The 22,632-nt window shown below is 43.3% G+C and overlaps 1 protein-coding gene across 6 annotated transcripts in view; it reads left to right on the top strand.

The window, feature by feature from the left end:
* GNE (glucosamine (UDP-N-acetyl)-2-epimerase/N-acetylmannosamine kinase) overlaps positions 1 to 22,632 on the top strand; it is a 67,819-nt gene that overhangs the window by 1,354 nt on the left and 43,833 nt on the right. Inside the window, exon 1 of one of the 6 annotated variants that reach the window (XM_061634845.1) lies at positions 6,705 to 6,766. The exons of 4 other annotated variants lie outside the window; for them this stretch is intronic. The gene's annotated coding sequence lies outside the window, so the exon portion shown is untranslated. Of the gene's footprint in view, positions 1 to 6,704; positions 6,767 to 19,103; positions 19,248 to 22,632 lie in introns of those variants that run through there. One more of the 6 variants, XM_061634874.1, reaches the window with a different exon arrangement.

Genomic DNA, 22,632 nt, shown 5'->3' with positions numbered 1-22,632 from the left:
TGCTCTCTTACTTCTCATGCTCACAGCCTCCACATGATCATTTGAAGGCTGGAACAACGCCTGTATGTGCAGCAGTCAGAGCACTTTCAAAGAATATAAATGGTTTTGTTTATAATGAGCAAAATGCCTGCCATTATGTTTGGCAGAGTGTGTCTGAGATGCCTATGTACGTCCTCCAATTGCACCCCTGTGAGTTGAGAGTTATCCTCTGATCTTGTAGGGTTGGCCCTTTCACCAAGTACTGAGTAACCATATGATGTACATATTAAGCGTGAACAAGTTCTCAGTGTGAATAATATGGGAGCTAGAGCGGGTGTGGGGAACCTTTGGCCCTCCAGATGTTGCTGAACTACAATTCCCATCAGCCCCAACTAGCATGACTCAATGGCCAGGGATGATGGGAGTTGTAGTTCAGCAAAATCTGGAGAGCCAAAGGTTCCCCAAACCTGAGTTGGAGTGTTAAAGTTTTAAACTGCACAAGTTAAGATGAAATAACTGTTCATGTGGAACAGAAACTAAACTCTTTAAAAAAACGGTATCCAACATAGTTGTATTGTGAATCTATATGAGACTGATAAAGGAAGTGATTGATAGTGCAGCTTATGGGAGCAAGGAGTTTGCATTAGGTAATCTCCTGATCTCTTTCATGCACTATGGATATACAATTGATATGTCAGGAGAACATACAATCTTGCTTCTCTGTTATACACACTGTTTGAAAACAAGTGCCACTTGCTTGTTTTCTGGATCAGGGTTTCTAATCTGGCCAGAAACAAAACTAATTTTGCAAACATGAAAACTGGATTGTTTTCTGTATTTGCTGATGCAAACGGAAGATAAGTGATGACTATGTCTACTTTAGAAAAATTTGAAGCGATCATGCTTATAACTTTACACTTCTTACAACGCACTCCTAAACCAAACTGAGCTCAATGGAAATAATTTCTGAGTATGATTCTACTGCATGTCTCTTGGAGCCATAGGAAACATGGTGGTGATTGTGTGTGTGCATGCGTGTTTATGTAGACAAAATATTTCTACCACAAAATAAATTAGTCCCCCCGCTCTTTTCTTCCATAGCAGCTCATCACCAGTAGCACAAGCTGGAGTCTTGTGCTATCACTTCTTAAAAGTTCCCATAATGGGCTGATTCAGGCCCATGTTACACATTACATTTTTAGGTGTGCACCTATGATGTTCTAATCATGCACACAACTTATGCATGACTGCAAAAACCAATGCAGCAAGGTATCCGATAGGTACACTAGTGATAGCATGGCCAGAGGCAAAAGTGGAAACAAACACCTGCATTTTAATAGTTGTGAAGAAGAGGGAATTTCAGTAGGCATAGCTTGCATGACAAGCTATTGTGCACCTGAAATCCCCTCTTCTAAAGGTGCAGGAGCACTTTCATACCCAGCCACACTAACTAGCCCAGAAGCCATGACTGGCTGAAGCTTTCTATTGAATGTACACCCAAGTTTGCTTCTGTACAGTGTTGAAAAATTACCCTTAAATTATTCAGTGTCCTTATTGGATATATGAGGGCATATACATTATTGTAAAGGTAAACCTATTTTCTTTGTAAAACACACTGACTCAATGACAGAAAGGTCCTAGGCACCATTTTTAAAAGGAAGTAGTGTTCACTTTTACAGTGTACATTTCCTGTACTTCTTGTTCTACAGGTTTTCCAAAGCTTGTGTTGTAGTGACATTTGCTGAGAACACTCTGGGTAAAAAAAAAAAGTTCTTAAGTGATTTGGGAGGGCATTTGCTAGAGAGGGGACCAAGTGCTAGGGATGTCCTTGAGACTGAAACCATAAACACAGAGGCAGTGAGTTCAATGAAACATACTTCTGAATATATGTGATTCGGATCACAGTGGATGCATTTTTTAAAGGTGACATGAATTACTTTACTGATCAACCCTAACTGGAAGTCATCCTCTCTGATCTAAAAATGCTACTCCCCAATCCCAGTAGCACAGGTTTCTGTAGCTGATCAGTTGTGAAAGAAAGGCACATAATGTAATACATGCTTATAGAAGCACTGTCTTCTGTAAATTACATATTCTGGGACATGAGTGAATCCGAACACAAATTAAGACATGAAAACAGCTGTCTTTTCTTCAGCTCTGGATATTAAAAATGTCTTCCTCTGGTCTAAAAGCTTTTCAGATTTTGTTTTTGATACAGACATATATTAAAGATAGAGTAGAATCTGGAGTCTTATCGCAATGTCATATATGGAGGTTCAAATAGGAGTTCCCATTTGTAACCTATAAATTCTCATTATTTAGTACTATTTGCATTGGAACAATGCTGGCATAATGCTACTTTCCTCTTGATGAACAAATCAAGAGTAACCTTGAAATATGCACTCCCATGTCTTCCGTCTCTTTTATCAACTTAATACCTATGATAAGCCCACTATGGAAATGCACTTATTGCATTTTGAACAGCTGTACAATCTTTTCCCCAGATCAAGCTCATGGGAAGTCTCTTGTGGTGTTCAGCAGAAGCTGGATTTGCTCAATGCATATTGGCTGGCATTTATATCACTACTGAAGCGACACAGACTGCCTTCTTGCTACAGGGCTATGCACATCATTGACTCGCCAGTACTTTCATCAGTCATCAAGTCACCTCCTCCCCTCTTTCTCAAAGCAGTTTTGAAAGTACACACTTATGTTTCAAATGTTTAGCATGTCGGAGAGTCGCGATGCTGGGAACGAAGAGTTCTGAGCAAGCTTATGTGCGTGTGTTTGAATCCTTGCTAAAGATTACATCTTCCCTGCAAATTAGTCAGACAGAGACTTTAAGGTTTAAAATAAGAAATAACTACTTTATTCTGGAAGTACATGCTTGATAGGAAAGAGTCCTATATCTAGCTAACTAGCTAAGTTGGAGAAGCAAACACTGAGCCCAGTGCTTGCCCTCATGCTTGGAGGAGAGGGAGAGACAAAGGAATATGTCTGCTCCCCTCTCGAGAGAAAGAAGAAGACTGGGAAGGAGGGAAGGAACTGGGATCAACATCCTCTGCATATCAGTCTAGCAGAAAGGAAGAGACAGCAGGAGATCAAAGGACAGGTGTAGCCTAGCAACCAAGGTCTCCTCTGTAGCTACCCTTTTTAACCCCGTGAAGCCTCAACCCACAAATTGGAGTTGAACCACATATAATAATAATAATAATTTAATTTGTGGGTCGCCTATCTGGCCAATGGCCACTCTAGGTGACGTACAATTTAACAACAATACATTACATCATAATAAAATACATCATAAAATACAATATAACAATAAAACAATAAAACAATTCCAGTACAGAGTAGTAGGCTATTCGTCGTAAAAATTTAACCCTCCCCGTAAGTCCCAAAGGCCTGTCTGAAGAGCCAGGTCTTCAAAGCTTGGCGGAATACATTCAGGGAAGGGGCATGCTGAAGGTCATACGGGAGGGAGTTCCAGAGAGTGGGGGCCGCCACTGAAAATGCCCTCTCTCTTGTCCCCGCCAACCTAGCTGTTTTAGTTGGCGGGATTGAGAGAAGGTCCTGCGTGGCTGATCTTGTTGGGCGGCATGGTTGGTGGCGCTGGAGGCGCTCCATCAGGTAAACTGGGCCGAGACCGTATAGGGATTTAAAGGTTAATACCAACACCTTGAATTGGGCCCGGAAAATAACTGGAAGCCAGTGTAGGTCGAACAACACTGGGGTGATGTGTTCCCGGCGGTGACAGTTTGTAAGTAGTCGAGCCGCAGCATTTTGTATAAGTTGTAATTTCCAGACCGTTTTGAAGGGTAACCCCACGTAGAGCGCATTACAGTAATCCAACCGAGAGGTGACCAGGGCATGTACCACCAGTGGGAGCTGATGAGCAGGAAGGTAGGGCTGCAGTCTACGAATGAGGTGTAATTGATACCAAGCTGCCCGGCTCACTGCCGAAATCTGAGCCTCCATGGACAGCTTGGAATCAAGAACAACCCCAAGGCTGCGGACCTGGTCCTTCAGGGGCAATTTCACCCCGTCAAACACCAGGTCAACATATCCCAGCCTTCCCTTGTCTCCCACGAGTAGCACCTCAGTCTTATCAGGATTCAACTTCAGCCTGTTCCTTCCCATCCATCCACTCACGGATTCCAGGCACTTGGACATGGTCTCCACAGCAGACTCTGGTGAAGATTTAAACGAGAGATAGAGCTGAGTGTCATCCGCATATTGGTGACACTGCAGCCCAAATCTCCTGATGATTGTCCCCAGTGGCTTCATATAGATATTAAATAGCATGGGAGAGAGGATAGAGCCCTGTGGCACACCACAATTGAGAGGCCAAGGATCTGAAACCTCCTCCCCCAATGCTACCTGTTGATGCCTGTCGGAAAGAAAGGAATGGAACCACCGTAGTACAGTGCCTCCTATTCCCGATTCCTCCAGGCGATGTAAAAGGATACTGTGGTCGACAGTATCAAAAGCCGCTGAGAGATCGAGGAGGACAAGAAAGGTGAATTCTCCCCTATCTAATGCCCTCCTCATATCATCCACCAGAGCGACCAATGCTGTTTCAGTTCCATGTCCAGTCCTGAAACCCGATTGGTATGGATCTAAATAATCCGTTTCATCCAAGTGTGTCGACAACTGATTAGCCACCACTCGCTCAATGATCTTGCCCAGGAATGGTAGATTCGAAATTGGGCGAAAGTTATTCAAAACTTGGGGATCCAAGGAGGACTTCTTTAAGATGGGCTTGACAATTGCCTCCTTGAGTGCTAATGGCATTACACCCTCCTCCAAGGATGCATTGACCACCGCCTTAATCCCCTCGCCCAATTTCTCTTTGCAGCTCACAAGGAGCCACGATGGGCAAGGATCAGTTAGACAGGTGGTAGGCTTCACAGTCGAGAGCACCTTGTCCACATCCTCAGAAGGAAGAGGTCGAAACCGATCCCATTTGACCGGATTGCAACTGGCCAACTCTGTTTCATTTACTGTATCCACGGCGTACGGAATTGAGCTCCGTAAATGTTCGATTTTGTCGGCAAAGTGCTTTGCTAATTTGTCACAGGAGGCCTTAGACTGTTCCAAGGGTTCCTGAGCAACTGGACCGACCAGGCTTCGGACCACTTGGAACAACCTCCTGGGACAGCACTCTGCGGACGCAATAGAGGCAGCAAAGAACCTCTTCTTTTCTGCCTTTATTGCCACTTGGTAGGCAGTTACTGCTGCTCTAACCTGTGTCCGGACATCTTCGGAACGGGATTTCCGCCACCGGCGTTCTAGTCGTCTCACCTCCTGTCTCAGATTTCGCAACCGTGGAGTATACCAACACCCCTTCTCAACGAGAACTTGGTTCATTCTACAAGGTGCATCTTGCCTCGTAGCTTCTGGTGTCAGACTGCCCAACGGTTTGGTCAAAGCATCAGCTGTCATCTCTTCTGTTGGACAGTAGGTCATCTCTAGAAGTCCTTTCTCCCTTATGTCCTTTAGGTAGTGGAACTTCACATCAATGTGCTTCATGCGAGAACTTTGCCCTTCTAATTCTGCGAGTCTTATGCAGGCTTGATTGTCCTCAAGTATTCTGATAGGCTCTGGTTCAGATATGCCCAAGTCTCCTAGAAGCTTGTGTAGCCACAGCATTTCCTTGCATGCCTCATCAGCTGATACGTATTCAGCCTCAGTAGATGAGTGTGCTATAATTTCTTGCTTTCAACTTGTCCAACAGATAAGCGACTGCCCATAGTAGAACAAGTTTCCACTGGTTGACTTACGATCTTTGGTGTCTCCAGCCCAGTCAGCATTAGCATATCCTAGAAGTTTAGGATCTCAAGTAGCTGATAGCTTTAGTTTTAAGTTTGCAGTGCCTTTCAGATATCTTGCCACTCTCTTGACTGCTTCCAAGTCTTTCTTGTTTGGCAAGCTGGTTTTTCTGCATAGGTATGCCACTTTTGCCGCCATGTCTGGTCTGGTTATTGTGTTGATGTATAGGAGTTTCCCTATAGTTTGTCTGTACCTTTCGTTGTCTTCCCAGGGTTGATTGTTCTGGTCTGGTTTCAAGTATCCTACTTCCATTGGTGTAGGTGCTGGAATTGCATCCTTCAGTCCTAGACTCTCAAGTAGGTCTTGAATCTTTTGTTTTTGATGTAGAAGAAAGGATCCATCGTCCTCTCTTTCAATTTGTATTCCAAGGTGTATGTGATGTCGTCTAGACATTTCACTTCAACTTCCTTGCTTAGATTATTTACTAACTCTTGCTTGTCTTGTGGATTCTCATAAGCCAGTAGTAAATAATCTACATAAATCAAAATAGAAGTCCATTTGTTGTTCTTGAATCTGCTATACAGGCATTTGTCTGCTTCACCTCTTTTATAGCCTTGTTTCAAGAGCATTTGGTTCAGTTTGTCATTCCATGCTCTTGCAGCTTGTTTCAGTCCATAGATACTCTTTTGCAGTTTGCATACTAGGGTTTCCTTTCCTGGTATTTCAAAACCAGGTGGTTGTTGCGTGTAGATTTCCTCTTCTATTTCCCAAAGCAAGAACTCTGTTTTTATATCCATGTGTTCCACCTGCATTTTCTTGTTAGCAGCAACATTTGGAAGAGTTCTGATTGTTGTATGTTTGACTACAGGAGCAAAAGTTTCATAGTAGTCTTGTCCATACTTTTGAGAGTATCCTTTGGCCACTAATCTTGCCTTTTATCTCAATGTTCCTTTCAGCATTTGGCTTTTTCTTGAATACCCACTTACAACCTACAGCTTTCCTTCCTTGAGGAAGCTCGGTAAGTGTCCAAGTTTTGTTCTTGTGTAAAGCTTCCAGCTCTTCCTTGGCTGTCTGCCTCCACCTCTCAGCTTCAGCTTTGGGTAAGGCCTCAATATCTTTCCAGGTCTCTGGCTCTGGAAGTTCATCAGCTCTTGCAAGGTAGGACAGTCTCAGTGGAGGTACACCTCTGTTGGTGCGGTTAGAGCATCTTGGTACAGGATTCTCTGCTGCCCCTTCAAGCTGTGCAGGTTCCCCTTCTTGCTCTGATTCCTCACTGTCCTCCAGTGCTGGTATGTTGCTGTACAGGGACATCACCAGTGGGGTGCGGGTGGTGCAGGTCGCACCTGGGTGACACCATGGAGGGAGTGACACCAGAGCCACCCAGCCCCGCCCCTAGGCTGTGGCACCAGGTCCAGGAAGAAGCGAGGCAGGCCACAGGCAGATGCCGCGGACGGCGGAGAGCTGGGCTGTCCGGCCTGAGCGGTGTGGCGCAGCGTGCGTGCTAACACATCATTGGAGGCAGGACACACACACCCCGCACCCCCACGCAGCCCCCCAACCTCTCTACACTAGTCTTTACCATTGCTCTTAATTAAGATGGCGGCCGCAGTTTCCCTAAGGGGAATGAAGGCTCCGCCGCCATCTTTGTTGATGGCACATGTGCGTTCTACACACGCACATCTCTGCCATCTACTAAGATGGCGGCAGTGGCTTCAGTACCTTAGGGAAACTGCAGCCGCCATCTTAATTAAGGGCAATGGTAAAGACTACTGTAGACAGGTAGGGGGGCCGTGTGGGGGTGTGCGGATCGCGGAAGAATGAAGCTCATGGGCCACTGTTTAGGAACCCCTGACCTAGAGAATCTACCAACCATCACAAGTACCACATAGTTGTTAATCATCATGGTTTCATATAGAAGTTTGGAATTCTGTGGGCTGATCCTCCTGGTGGCTCAAAAACTACATGACAGATAAATATCTGGTTCTTGCATTGTTTTCTGTTTTACCATTTATTCTTATTTTTCTGATTATTGCTATTTTAGTGAGGTCTTATTTTTATCTCTTACTGCTATTTATATTGTAGTGTGATTTTGTATTTGCTTTGTTTATTTATTTGCTTATTTTGTATTGATTTTTTACAGTGTAATCCAATCCTGTCCATATCTACTTGGACGTAAGTCCCTTTGAGTGCAATGGGGCTTTCTCCCAAGCTTGCAGCAAAGAACTGCAGCCCTAATGTGTTTTATTATTTGGTTTGTTAGTAGCTTTGTTTATTTGATAAAGAGAAAGCAGGCTATACTTTTGAAATAAAATAATAATAAATAATAAAAAGTATCATAACTGTCAATGGCTGTGATTATATTTATTTATTTTATTTATTATATGATTTATATCCCGCCCTTCCTCTCAGCAGGAGCCCAGGGCAGCAAACAAAAGCATTAAAAACACTTTAACTTTAACACATCATAAAAACAGACTTTAAAATACATTAAAACAAAACATCTGTAAAAACATTTTTAAAAAGCTTTGAAGACATCTTAAAAAAAAGAAAAAAGGGTTAAGAACATATTAAGAAAGATTTAAAAACATATTGAAAAGCAATTCCAACACAGACTCAGACTGGGATAAGGTCTCAACTTAAAAGAACAAGTTGAAAGAACAAGTTCCTTATCACTTGAGGCTGTAGTTCTCTGCACACTTCCCAGTTTGAGTAAGCCCCATTGAATACATTGGGACTTGCTTCTGAGTAAACAAACATCGGATTGCACTATAAATATCTTTACAGATTGTGTAATTCATAAACATATTTGATAGTCATGTTTATATAAATATTTCTTCATACTGTGTCCCAGTAAGTATTTGATTTCATGCTATGGTTGCAGATGCTTTTTTCCTCTACATTTTAAGTGTGCCCTTCTTCCTGGGGGTGGTCATGGTTCTCCATTGTTTTCATCCTGAGGGGAGGATAGGCTGAGAGATGGTGAGTAGCACATTTAAGGTCTCTTCACCTCCCCCCCCCTTTTTTATTTGTATTTATTTTATATTTCTCCATATCTTCCCCTGGCTGTTTTTATGTATTTTAAATATTTTTAGATTAAATAAATAGGAAGTCATAATTGTGAACCTCCCTAAAAGCAATTTACCTATCCTTATGTTTTGGCAAAGTGATGGTGTGAAGGCATGCTGGCAGAACAAGAGACCATGTTTGAGGCATGTTATAAGGTGTTTGAGGACTTTGTCACACATTACTTTTTGAGACCTGTAGATTCATGTTGGAAAGAACACATGCACGTATTGAATGGTGGCTTGGGTGCTGTTTTTTCAGTCTATGCTGCATGTGTAGGGAAGGTGATACATCATCTGGCAGCTAGCTTCATAACGTGAGAATGAAAAACATTTGGATCACCATTCACTTGTTTACTTTTCTCACTATTGAGACCACTTCATATATTACTTTTTCATACACAGAAATTTAATCTTTGTATAGGAAAAAGTATTTTGTAAAATATGAAGGACAGTGGCTGCCCAGTCAGTATAACCACTATACAAGATCTACTCAGCCACTGTAATTACCTTTTTGTTTTGAGTGCCCTTTTGTCTGGGTCTTGGTTCAGGTCACTGCCAACCACATATAGTCCGCCTGTGGTGATTTCAAATGGAAAGTGACAAGGAGCCCCCTTCCCTAACTGTCCCCCCACTGCAAGCCACACGGTTAGCATTATATCACAGAGGTTATTCAGACACAATATCAAACAATGATTTAGTGTTCTGAACAAACAAGCACAAGCCTTGAACTCATACTCCCTCTTCTCCCCACGTGCCAAGATTAAACATTTGTGATCCCAAATGTTGCAAATGTGGCAAACCATTTGCCATTTCATACAAACCTGACAGACAATGGTTAGTGCAAGTCAGAACTGCAAATTATGTTGAAATTATATTTCACAATCCTAGTTTAAATGAAATGAAAAACTGTGGTTGATTGCAACCCAGGAATATAAATTTCTGCTCTTCGTGAGTGTGGAAGGAGGAGCGAGTGCATGAGCCTGGGCCTGGAATTGCATCAGAATAGGGATCAGGTGAATCTCCCTGGTGAGAGCATGCCATTCGTCATCACCATAGAAATTATTCTTTCCATGGTAGCCACTCACTGGCTCTTCCCAAAAAAGGGCTTTGGTTGAAGATGGGAAAGCACACTACAAGTGGGCATTCAAGCCTTGGTTAAAGGTAATTGTGCTTTGTGTTCACATTAGTGCTAAGAAGGGAAGAATTACTTGCATAGCAGAGAGAAGGAAGAGGCACCTGAGCCTGTGGCTTCCTTCTGACGTCTTAATGAGGGTTAAAGAGATTACCCAACCTTGAATTAAAGCAATGCAAATTGCATGCTACAGAAGAGTTTGCCGTTCTGTCACTAAAGTCAGACTGTTATCTTAACCTGCAGTTCCGTTCTGTGTATTTTGAGTGATAAGTTTTTCACTCTGCCAGGTGCCTTTTCTTTCCTCTTACTATAGAGCCCTAATTTGCAGAACACAATTCTCAGGCCCGCTGAACTCTACAGGTCTTGTATTCAAGTAATCATGCATATGATTGTGCTGTACATCTAGGATTATTTATTCATTTTGTAAATGCACAAAGAATAATTGCCAGTGTATTTAATACTTGTAGTGCAAAAAAAAACCCCCATATGAATAACTCTGAAACAGGAGTAAACATTAACCTTATCTGTTTGCCTTAAATAATACATTTGCAAATTCATTATATTACTGAAAGTTTACCCATGTAATCTGGGTCTGAAGACATGTGAACTATGTATCCAAGCTTTTACTGATACTGGGGTGGGGTATGGAAAATGCCTTGTTCGTCAAGAAATTGCTCTGTATTTATATACAATAAGTATTTTCGGCTCCAGTCATAAGTTAAAAAACCACTTTATTATACATTAGGCTAAGGATAGAAAAAGGCACACAGGGCGTATTGTATACATTTTCCACCTTTGAAGCAAACAGAAGCTGGGGGGAAGGGGTCTTAAAGCAGGGACTATGACATGGAGAAAAGGGTTAAAGAAACCCTGCCACACAGACACATGGCTTCCCCACTGAAATTATCAACCAAGCATTTATAGCATAAAAAACCCCATCAGATCAATTGCAGATCTCCTGACATAATTAGTAGTTTTATTATCATACATGCATATTACTCTAGTACGGCTTTGTTGGGCCAATGTTGTAGGTTATATACAAGTTGTCATGTTCATACGTGATTCCCTTCTTAGGCTGTAATCCGATATTCACTTAACTGGAAATGAGTCCCTCTGAACTCAGCAGGGCTTACTTCTGAGTAGACATACAGGATTGCACCATCAACAGGCACAGGAGTTACCTGTTCCCAACAAAAGACTCTGAAGCCATTCAACTTAAATGCATCAAGCTGCAAAAGGCTTTGGTAAATACAATAGGTACATTGTTTTGTTCTGCACAACTCAGCTCACAGAATCTGAATTTTGAGGTCTACCATCTCCCAGGGCTGTGGAGTCAGAGTCGTGGAGTCAGAAGCAATTTTGGGTGGAGTCGGTAGAAATGTACCGACTCAGACTCTGGCTTCAAAATAAAATTACGTAATAATTTAATTTTTTTGTTTTGATGTATTTTAAGGTCTTTTTATGATGTCTTAAAGTGTTTTTAGCATTTCTGTTTGCTGCCCTGGGCTCCTGTTGGGAGGAAGGGTGGGATATAAATCAAATAATCAAATAAATAAATAATATACATTTGCCATTTATGAAGGAGTCAGAGTCGGACAGTAGAAAAATAGAGGAGTCGGAGTCGAAGGTTTGATGTACCGACTCCACAGCCCTGCCATCTCCCTATTCCTCTTAAGTCCTTGCTATCTGGCTTTACACTTGCAATTTCTCTGTGATATCACAGTGCAGCTAAACTAATGACAACCAGAGACTGTGAGCCTGCATAGGGCCCTCTGATATAATAAAATGTAACACCAAGTTATTATGTCACTATTAGTCATAGGTAAATGAGATGCAGGAAATCAGAGAGTTTGGAGGCCAAGGAGAAGATTATGGGTGCTTCCAGATAAAGTTTATTGTGGGAATGGTGGTCCTTATGCATGTAATTTATTTGCAGTCTCCATGTGATGTCATTGGCATCAAAATTGTATTTAACCTGGATTTATTTCTGCGGAAAAACTAATGTTAAAAGAACCTGTTGCCAATGACCCATTTGCAATATGATGCCCCAATCTGGAAGCTCCCTTTGACAATGAAGTTAAAAGGAAAGAAGGGGAGTGCTAAATCATCAGAAGGGACATTCACTGATAGTCAGCCTGAATGCTAGACATCTCTGTGGAGGAGTAATTTACCCAAGTTAGTCTCCTAAGGAACTTGTGTACCCTTGAGCTGGTTGCATAAATCTAGAACACCTTTCTGGGAGGCAGCTTGACTACAGAAACTATGTCAGCTATGTTCTATGTTTTTCAGAGAAGAAATTAGCAAGTCAAGTATACATATTCAAACAGGTATCCATGTGCTGCAATCACATATAGGATTCCTGTGATTCTTTGGCTCAAACTGTAGCATGCAAGCAGAATCCTAACTTATTATTCACATGGAAAAGGCTCCTTTGCAAACTGCAACTGTATGTGTGTAGTTGTTCTTTGGGCACATGTATTTTAATTCATTATCTGACCTTTTGACTATGTGCACATTCCATCATTTATCCTTGTGCACATATGCCTAGTTAATATTTAACAAAGACTGTCCCTTTCTAAAACGTAAAGGGTACTTCCTTTCTGTTGAAATATACCCATATGTACTGCATCAGAGCCAAACTAAACATTCAACAAAATCACATGGTAAAGGCCTTCTTGGACTGCATAATTTCATTATCCAATTAAAAAAAATATACATTTGAATATGCATGCATGCATGCACATGACCACTTAATGTCCTGTTGAGCCTCCCTACTGGTAACTGGCATATGCAAAATACGTTTTTGACAGTTTGAGCTTCTCCAGACCCATTTGGGAATATTTACACATACACAGAGTAGATATAGTGTTTGCATTTTAAAGAACGGTGTGGAGAAATTCTGATAGGAGGGGAAGAAAGTTTTTTTTTTAAAAAAGAGGAAAGTTTCTCAAGAGACAAGCAAAGAAATGCCCTACATTTGCCAGTTACAAGATTGCTATATTTCCTGTATCAGTATCTACACAGAAGTTCCAAAGAAGGCCCATCTAGACTGTTGTTTTATTGCAAGTGTATGTGGCAACATGTCACTGATGCATTAATAGTGCATTTATACTGGACCGTCCACATGTCTTCCTGCTTTATCAGTTGTTCTGCAATGCTTCCCCAGTGTTCCCACAATATTTCAACCGCACTTTAACTCTGCCCACCCCATTGTCCATGTTCCTGCCATCCCCAATTCCCCCCTCCTTTTACCCGAGTGCAACTTAGCTGCACTATGATACCCATGCCACCATACTTTCATTTGTACACTTTTAACATTCAGGCTGTGATTGTTGTGCTAAACCACTGCTTTTACGCATGCGCGCACACACACAGGAATGCTGATATTGGGCTTCAACAGGAAGCATATCAGAGTGGCTCCATCACAAAGAAGTGGATACATTTTGGCACACTGACAAAACATTCTTGCGCTATAGCGCATTAAAAGCAGGAGTAAAAAAAGAACCAGAACATTTATTGTATAAAAAGTTATGGGATTTTAGCAGGAAATTGTGGAACACATACCAGTTGCAGCCAAATAGTAAAACCGCCCCAGAACTTTTGCAGGCACAAATGATGTTCAAAAGGGATTGCATATAACTGATCTAATAGCATCATAAGCACAAATCAAAATGAAAGCACAATAAAAAGGGCTTCTAGGGGGACCGAGTGAAGGCTATCTTCCTTCACAATGAGTTATGCTTCCCTTCCCATAGGGCACCAGATAGCCCTCTATCTTTAGTATACTCTTGGAGGGATTTTGTTTATTTGCTCCAGAAAAAGAAATTCCGTATGCACGTACAGACAAAAAATGCAGTTAACAACATCTACAGTCACTGACTGCTCAGTCTTATGCAGGTTCATTCAACAGCGAGCCCTACTAGCACAGCTGGCCTAATGTATTATTTATTCATTTAGAATATATATCCCAATTCCAAAGAAAGGGGATCCCGAGAATGCAGTAATTATCAAACTATTGCCTTAATATCTCATGCAAGTAAAGTAATGCTCAAGATTCTATGACAAAGGCTCTTACCATATGCGGAATGAGAAACGCCAGACGTCCAAGCTGGATTTAGAAAGGGAAGAGGCACCATAGATCATATTGCAAACATATGTTGGATAATGGAACGGACCAAGGAATTTCAGAAGAAAATCATCCTGTGCTTTATAGATTACAGCAAAGCCTTTGACTATGAACATCATGGAAAACTATGGAATGCTTTAAAAGAAGTGGGGGTGCCACAGCATCTGATTGTCCTGATGCGCAACATATACTCTGGACAAGAGGCTACTGTAAGGACAGAATATGGAGAAAACGATTGGTTCCCAATCGGAAAGGGTGTGAGACAGGGTTGTATTTTATCACCCTATTTGTTTAATCTGTATGCAGAACATATCATACAGAAAGCAGGATTGGACCAAGATGAAGGAGGTGTGAAAATTGGAGGGAGAAATATCAATAATTTAAGATATGCAGATGATACCATACTACTAGCAGAAACCAGTAATGATTTGAAACAAATGCTGATGAAAGTTAAAGAGAAAAGCACAAAAGCAGGACTACAGCTGAACGTCAAGAAAACTAAAGTAATAACAGAAGATTTATGTAACTTTAAAGTTGACGAGTACATTGAACTTGTAAAGGATTATCAATACCTCGGCACAGTCATTAACCAAAATGGAGACAGTAGTCAAGAAATCAGAAGAAGGCTAGGACTGGGGAGGGCAGCTCTGAGAGAACTAGAAAAGGTCCTCAAATGCAAAGATGTTATCACTGAACACCAAAGTCAGGATCATTCAGACCATGGTATTCCCGATCTCTATGTATGGATGTGAAAGTTGGACAGTGAAAAAAGCAGATAAGAGAAAAATCAACTCATTTGAAATGTGGTGTTGGAGGAGAGCTTTGCACGTACCATGGACTGCAAAAAAGACAAATAATTGAGTGTTAGAACAAATTAAACCAGAACTATTACTAGAAGCTAAAATGATGAAACTGAGGTTATCATACTTTGGACACATAATGAAGACAGGATTCACTAGAAAAGACAATAATGCTGGGAAAAACAGAAGGAAATAGAAAAAGAGGTGGATTGATTCCATAAAGGAAGCTACAGACCTGAACTTACAAGATCTGAACAGGGTGGTTCACGACAGATGCTCTTGGAGGTCACTGATTCATAGGGTCGCCATAAGTTGTAATCGACTTGAAGGCACATAACAACAACAAAACGCTCTTCAATCAAAAAGGCTCCTGCAGTGGCTTAAAATGTAAATGTACTGCCTTCAAGTCGATTCCAACTTATGGCGACCCCATTAATAGGGTTTTCATGAGGCTGAGAGGCAGTGACTGGCCCAAGGTCACCCAGTGAGCTTCATAGCTATGTGGGGATTCGAACCCTGGTCTCCCAGGTCATAGTCCAACACCCTAACCATACATACAACCAAATAAGTCTGCGGCTGCCAGCAATATTGCATTCTAAAAGGCATGACACAAAAGGAAGAGGATACAGGGAGGCAAGAAGGCGGTAGAAGCAGATTTCTGACACCAGTTCATAAAGCGAAATGGTTGCACTTATATGACCAGCTGGAATGGAAACAGTTCAGGGGCAGGAGGTGCCTGATGGAGCTGGTGTTCCGAGCAGAGCTGATGGAATAAGCCCTGCTTCTCATCTCTCCACTTAGGCAGCTTGCTGGAATGGCTTCTACAGATAACAGTTGAGGGAGAGCAGGCACCTGTTTTCCTAGCTGAGGGGGAGCAGCAAATGGTGCTCCATCCCTCTTACCAAACCAAGGTGCATAATACACAAGGCCACCCAAGTTATTTTGGCATATGAAGGAGAAAATCCCTCACGCACCTCTCATCTCCTTGTGCAATAAAGTTACAATTAGCAACAAATTAAACAACAATTTGCTGTCTTTTTCAGATGCACATAATCAGTTGCCCAAGGCAGCACTCTGCCCAATGGTAGGGCTGGCCCTACTTATTGGGGACTATAACTAAAATTAGTGGGACTTGCTTCTGCTTAAGTATGATGTTATTAGATCAAAAGGGCTCACTCCTAAGTAGAGCAGATTAGAATCCTGTTAAATAATGCATTTAATATTGGGGCTGTCTCCTCTTAACAGTTTACCTTGCATTCCCATACCCACTTACCTGGCACTAACAGCAACCCCCCCACTGAACTCATTGAGACTTACTTTTGAGTAGACATGTATAAGACTGCGCTGTTAAAGACATGTATGAAGGGGTAGGCTCTGGCCAAACCAGGGATGTCTCCAAGGGGCGCTCACCCCAAATATTCCCCATTCCCCATTTTGTTCCCTTAACTTTCAGTCACTGTATATTCATATTTAGTGTATAGCAGGGGCTCCCAAACAGTGGTCTGTGGACTCCAGTGGTCCCTGAGATTCATTCAGATGGATGCAGCATGTCTGTGGATATGAAGACAGGAGACAGCGGGCTTATCCAAACGGAGCGGGATAATCCACGGTTTCCATATTTGGTTTGTCATCTGATAGTCCTCACTTTGCCTTTTAGTTTGCTGTTTCCCAATGGAAAAAAACACTTTTTTGCGGCCACACACGCAGCGGGTCCGTACATTCTTTTCGGTTTTTCCCAGCTCTGCCTGTAGAACCACCCCCGATCAGCCAATTGGTCCGCCAAAAAATAACGTATGCTCCTCTCCTCCTTTGCAACGAAGCCCAATATCTCGCATGCGCTTGAATGCACGAAAAATTTCCAATGTCTGTGAAGGAGTTCCTTTCCGCTTTCCACTCTGCAGCGCTCGTCTACGGCTCCCAGCTCCTCCACAGAAATGCTTCCCCTGAGGGACGCAAACAGCCCCCCCCCCCACGTGGGTAGCTGCTCTTGGCTCAGGGCAGGGAATGCAAACAGGCGTTCCGGTCTTCCCTCTACTAAAAGAAACCTTCAAACCACTTATATAGCAATAGTTCCTTTTTTTTTTTGCTTCTATTTGCGATATTTCAATAAACTGCCTGTGTGCTTTTCTTCCTTTATGCATATTTAAGGAGGTACACATGCTGTCAATTCCACTTATTTCTCCAAAAAAGCAATTAACGTGTCATTTCTAGAAATGATGTACGCTCTCCCCTTGTCATCCACTCAACAATGTGCACGCGCTTGAATGTATAAGCGTGAAAGTTTGCCTTCTCTGTGACAAAACCCACATTCAGCCACTGGACTTCTCTACCAAAGTTAATAGAGTAAGGACGTGGCATGTCTAGGATGTTGGAGCAACACCCTGACATTCCTGCTCATGCGCAATAGTGGAAATTTATTCAAAGAAAGCTATTAAGGTGGGATGTCTTGGCACACTTTGGTGTGGTTGTTTATTTCTGCATTTGCGCTATTGCGAAAAAACGAATGTATGCATAATTGTCTTCAAATCTACACAAATTGGTCCAGTTTTCTCCGGGTTTCCATAGCATGTTAACGCACATGCGCACACATGAAAATACATGTTTGGATGGTAAAGGGGTGGTTCGAAACGCCCTGCGTGTGCGCAAATGCGTATTTCCGCTTCCCCGCAGCATAACCAAACAAGAACCCATGGCTATGATTGGTTCAGTTTTTCCAGGGTTTCCATACTGTTAAAATGCAGGTCATCCAAATTATGTTTCTATCCCATGAAAAACCAGACTGTGCTGTGTTTTCCACAACGTAGAATATCCATAAAGGCAGAAAAGCATACATTCGTTTAAGCGTAATATCTCAAACACAAAACAAGAAAGCAAGCAGGCTTCAAATGGGTAGACCTGGTGGCCAGGTCTACTCATTGAAACACATAGACTTTCCAAACGCCAGGTTTACGCATTGAAACGCGTTGGCTGTTGTGACACCATGTCTACCCATTGAGACGCATGGGCTTTTCTGCCCCCAGCTCTACCCGTTGAAAGTAATGGGCATTCCCTGCCCTGCATATGAGTGCTTTGCTACAGCGTGCCCACTGCCCGGAACCATAGAGACTGGAGAACCATAGAGCAAGAAACGTGTCACCCCTACCTCCTTCTCCCTTTCCTTCCCTCAATGAAATAATTTGAAACAAAAACCCCAGGGACTAGAATGAAATTGACAAAGCTTTCCAGAGGCAGGCATGAGACTGACCAGCAGCCCCTTTCTCTCTTGCTGTGCATTGCACATCTCACCCAGCGTGGCTGGCAAAAAATGCATCTGTGCAGTAGTTGCAGACCCCCCCCCAGCACCCCACCATTGCGATGATTGGTTCAATTTTCCTGGGCTTATTCTCGCACATGCGCAAAAGTGAAGATATGTGATTGGCTGGAATGAGAAGTGGCAAGGGGAAACACCCAAGAACTGCCCATCAGCTGTAAAGTCCCACAGTATTGCATAGTTCCTGAAGGCACAGCAGATGATTCCCGATTTTAAACGGCAAATCGCATTTTTGCCGGTATTGCAAGGAGCGGATTTAACCCGCGAAAATGCATAACACCGTGTGATGTCATTTGCACGACTGAAAAATAATAAACACACATAGCGCCTGTGTCACACGTTTTGCAGTAGTCTGGATGAGCCCAGCACATGCAACTCACTGAATATTCGTATTGATTTTTATCTGTATTTTCACTGCTTCTGTTCATTATATTGTATTTTGTTGTATTACAATTTGAATCCTATGGAATTGCGATTGGTACAACAGGCAGACAAGTCATTACGTGGTCCACTGAGACCCTCAGCAATTTTCAAGTGGTCTGTGGGAAACAGTTTGGGAACCGCTGGTGTATTGCAAAAATACATTTTGCTTGCTTTCTCTACAAAAGGTCTTTTCTACTTCGCTCTCTCATAACTATGAGTAGACCTTGCACCAAACCGGGAACAGGAGATGCGAAGCGGCACTTGAGAGGCTCCTGCCCTTCGAATTCTCAGGACAGAGAAACAGCAGAAGCTCCCTCCGGGGTGGAATGGAAAAGGTGCCCGCCGAGGCGGAGGAAGCTCGAAAGTCGCCTCTCCAAACCTCGGAGATGGAGGCCGCTGCCATTTGTGCAGCGGAGCACCTCTACGTGACGACCAGGCCTCTGCGGTAAAGCGCGCTCGTTTTGACTAACGTAGCCATACATATGCGCCACCTGCGTGCGGCCTACAGGAGGCGGCGTCTTTGCCATTTTTTATATCTGCCGGGCCCGGGCGCCGCCTCCGCCGAGGCTTCCTCAAGACCGCGTGGGCCGGAGCGGATTCCTCCCAGGCCCAGAGGGCGGGAGGCGAGGAGAACAAACTAAAGGTAAGGAAAAGGCGGGTTTAGTCTCTCTTATGGGATGCCGATAGCGGTAAATGGAACGTGCCGTAAGCGCGATGCCGTTGCTACCCCCCCCTGCGTATTTCTCAGAGACACGTCCGCGGTATCACTGGGCAGGCGGAGCGGGCGTACTTTTCTATATTCGGTGGATTTCTTTGAGAGCGACGAGGCCCACACCAGACCCCTGTGGAAGAAAGGGCAATGTCTGCCTCTTTTTCTCCCCTTCTTCTTTCTTCGCAGGCTTTGCTGTAGCCCCTGTTCCCCCCCTTCTCCTGGGCCCAAACAAACGCCCAGATACGGAGGGGGAAAAACACCTTTTGTTTTTCTTGTCCTATTCCTGGCTACAAATGTTGCCTCCTCCCCAACGTGTAGGGTGGTGGCGTGTTGAATTGTAGCGTAGAGAGGAGTAGGTAAAACCTTCGGTCCAACCTTTCAGAGGCGTATCGAGGATCGCGGCCGCAGCGCCACTTTCCTACTCTACATGGGAGGGGGAGGAGGGTCTCCATCAACTCTTCCACCTCCTCCGGTTTCGGTTGATAAATTGACTGTGCAAAAGCTTGTCCTTCCGAAAAGACTTCTGAAGCAGTATGTTACTTACAAAGAGCAGCCTTTGTTTGCTTTTTGTAGACACAAAAAAATAATGCTTAATCTCCCACTGGATGTAATTGTGCCGATTACAAAGTAAATGCAAAGCCAACATTCCCAGTAACATTTACTGCTTCCATAATCACTTCATGGAAAAAGGAAGGTGTGCGGTGTTGACATTTTGGGTCCATGTAGAGGTACGATGCACTCACTAAGGCTGCTTACACAACATAGATTTAAAAAGCATTCCTTTCCCAAGAATGCTTGGAATTGTAGTTTAAGGATGTTGGAAGTTGTAGTTCTGTGAAGGGTAAACTAAAGTTCCCAGGATTCTTTGGGGGAAGTTACGTTCTTTAAGTGTATGGGGTATACACAGCCTTAGTGAGAGGATCTTGCCTCTACCACACATGGACCGCAAATGCCAAAACACCACTTCTGTCCCTTTCCTATTAAGTGCCCATTAAAATACCCTGAAAGGCATTCCCAACATCTCCCAGAAAGTGAAACGGGCAGTGTTTTATGAGGAATAGGTGCCAGAAAGCGAGTCTGTTCCTGGTTAAAATATGCACAATTAAAGCATATGTACTAATACATGAACTGTTCATGTTGGCTACTCAGCGCTGGAGAAACGTTTTCCTTAGCTTCGGTTATGAGAGGAAACACGGTGTGCTTTTGGTAATGGTTATCAATCATTATAGACAGAACAGTCCCTTTTGAGGTCATTTGCCTGAAAGCCTGGAGATAAATACCTTCATAAATAAAATTAACAGTCACATTTCACAACCAAGCCTTAATTTAACGTCAGAATATAGCCATGACTCCCAACAGAATCTAATAATAAATTACTGGATTATTCCTGTTACACAAGATAGTTCATTTTGCAGAAACTGAGAATAAAAACGATCCCCTCCCCCTAAAAACGTGCACAGAGTAATCCTATGCATGTTTATTCAGATGTAGATCCCACTATATTAAGTGGAGCTTACTCCAGGTTTGGGGCCTCGGTGTGTGATGGCTTTAAGGTCAGCTGCAGAGGCCCTTCTCTGAGTGCACCCTCCCAAGGTGTGAAGGGTGGCAATGAGAAAGAGAGCCTTTCCATTGATGTCTCCCCATTTGTGGAAAGCTCCCCCTCCAATTCTCTGGTGTCAATATTAATGCCATTTCAGTCTTCTTCGAGGCCTTTTAAAGGAGCTGAATTGGGCGGGGAGGCTGTTTTAACATATTTTATTGGCCTTGTTCACACATCACTTTAAAGCATGCTTAAGTTAAAGTAATACAGCTGGTATGGCACAGCAGGGAGGAGAGCCTGGCTGGGAGACCAGAGTCTGTAAGTTCAAATCCCCGCTTGTGTCTCCTGGGCATCAAGGGTCAGCTAAAAATCACCCCCACAGGGAGTGGCTCAGGGGTTATGTGCCCTGCCACCTGTGCAGCTGTGGGCAAGCTGCATAGCCCCAAGGAGCCCAGTTGACCCCCAGCTGGCAGTTGCAGACAAGGAAGGGGCTGGCTTGTGCAGCTGTGGCAAGCTGAGCAGGCCCTAGCCAGCGAGGGAGGATTAGCCTCAGAGGGAGGCAATAGTAAACCTCCTCTGAATACCTCTTACCATGAGATCCCTATTCATTGGGCCGCCATAAGTATGGATCAACTTGAAGGCAGTCAATTTCCAAGTTAAAATATGGTTTAAATGTGCAGGCTCCTGGTGCATGCTGTTGAAGTTGTGGGCTTTTTGCCTCTTCCCTGATGCTGCTGCTACAAGCTAAGCTATGGGTTGACTGACCATTATGTCCAAACCCTGGCTCATGGTTTGTTTCCCCCAAGTGAACCGCCTTTAAACCATAGTTTAGTTTATCTTGCTCCCTACAAACTGATGTTCTGCTTGTGTGTTTGTTTACTGGTTATTAGTTGTACTGTTATATTGTCTTACTGGATTGTTTTAACATTGTGTTGTGCATTGTGCAGCATTAAGAGGATGGTAAACGGATGATGGTGATAATAGCTAGTGGATATAATATGTGTATATACATAAAAATTAATGAAGCTTGCATTTTGCAAGCATATATCTTTTTCTGACTGCTTGTGGAAGTGTTCTTTGTCCCAAGTCCAAGTGCTTTTTCTCCAGTCCTAAGTAATGCAGCTGCCTGCTTCAAGGGTGCCATAACCTTGGAAGGTTGGGGCATCTTGGACTCTGTGTGTGGAAATAAGGGTTTGAGGATGCGCACTTCACCAGGTGTATCTCCCAGCTTCACCCCCTTCAAGATAATCAGGACTAAGGTTGCCAGGTTCAGGGCCTGAGACTGATCCTGTATCTTTAGGAGAACAGAAAGTCAGCCAAGTGCAGGTGTTCTTGCAACATTCTAATGCAGCCTTTCCCAACCAGTGTGCCTCCAGATGTTGTTGGACCACAACTCCCATCAGCCTCAGCCATTGCCAATGGCTGAGGCTGATGAGAGTTGTGGTCCAACAACATCTGGAGGCACACTGGTTGGGAAAGGCTGCTCTAATGGGAAAAACAAGGGGGAATTCTCCTTCCCCCTGCACATCTTTTAAAGATACAGAAGACCCCTTGGAGACTGGGCCTGGCAACCAAGAGGTCTTCTGTATAAGAACATAAGAACATAAGAAGAGCCTGCTGGATCAGGCCAGTGGCCCATCTAGTCCAGCATCCTGTTCTCACAGTGGCCAACCAGGTGCCTGGGGGAAGCCCGCAAGCAGGACCCGAGTGCAAGAACACTCTCCCCTCCTGAGGCTTCCAGCAACTGGTTTTCAGAAGCATGCTGCCTCTGACTAG

This window comes from Rhineura floridana, chromosome 1 (assembly GCF_030035675.1).
Source record: "Rhineura floridana isolate rRhiFlo1 chromosome 1, rRhiFlo1.hap2, whole genome shotgun sequence".
NCBI classification, from domain to species: domain Eukaryota; kingdom Metazoa; phylum Chordata; class Lepidosauria; order Squamata; family Rhineuridae; genus Rhineura; species Rhineura floridana.
Note: the sequence above shows the minus strand (reverse complement) of the source record. Positions and strands in the feature narration are given on the sequence as shown.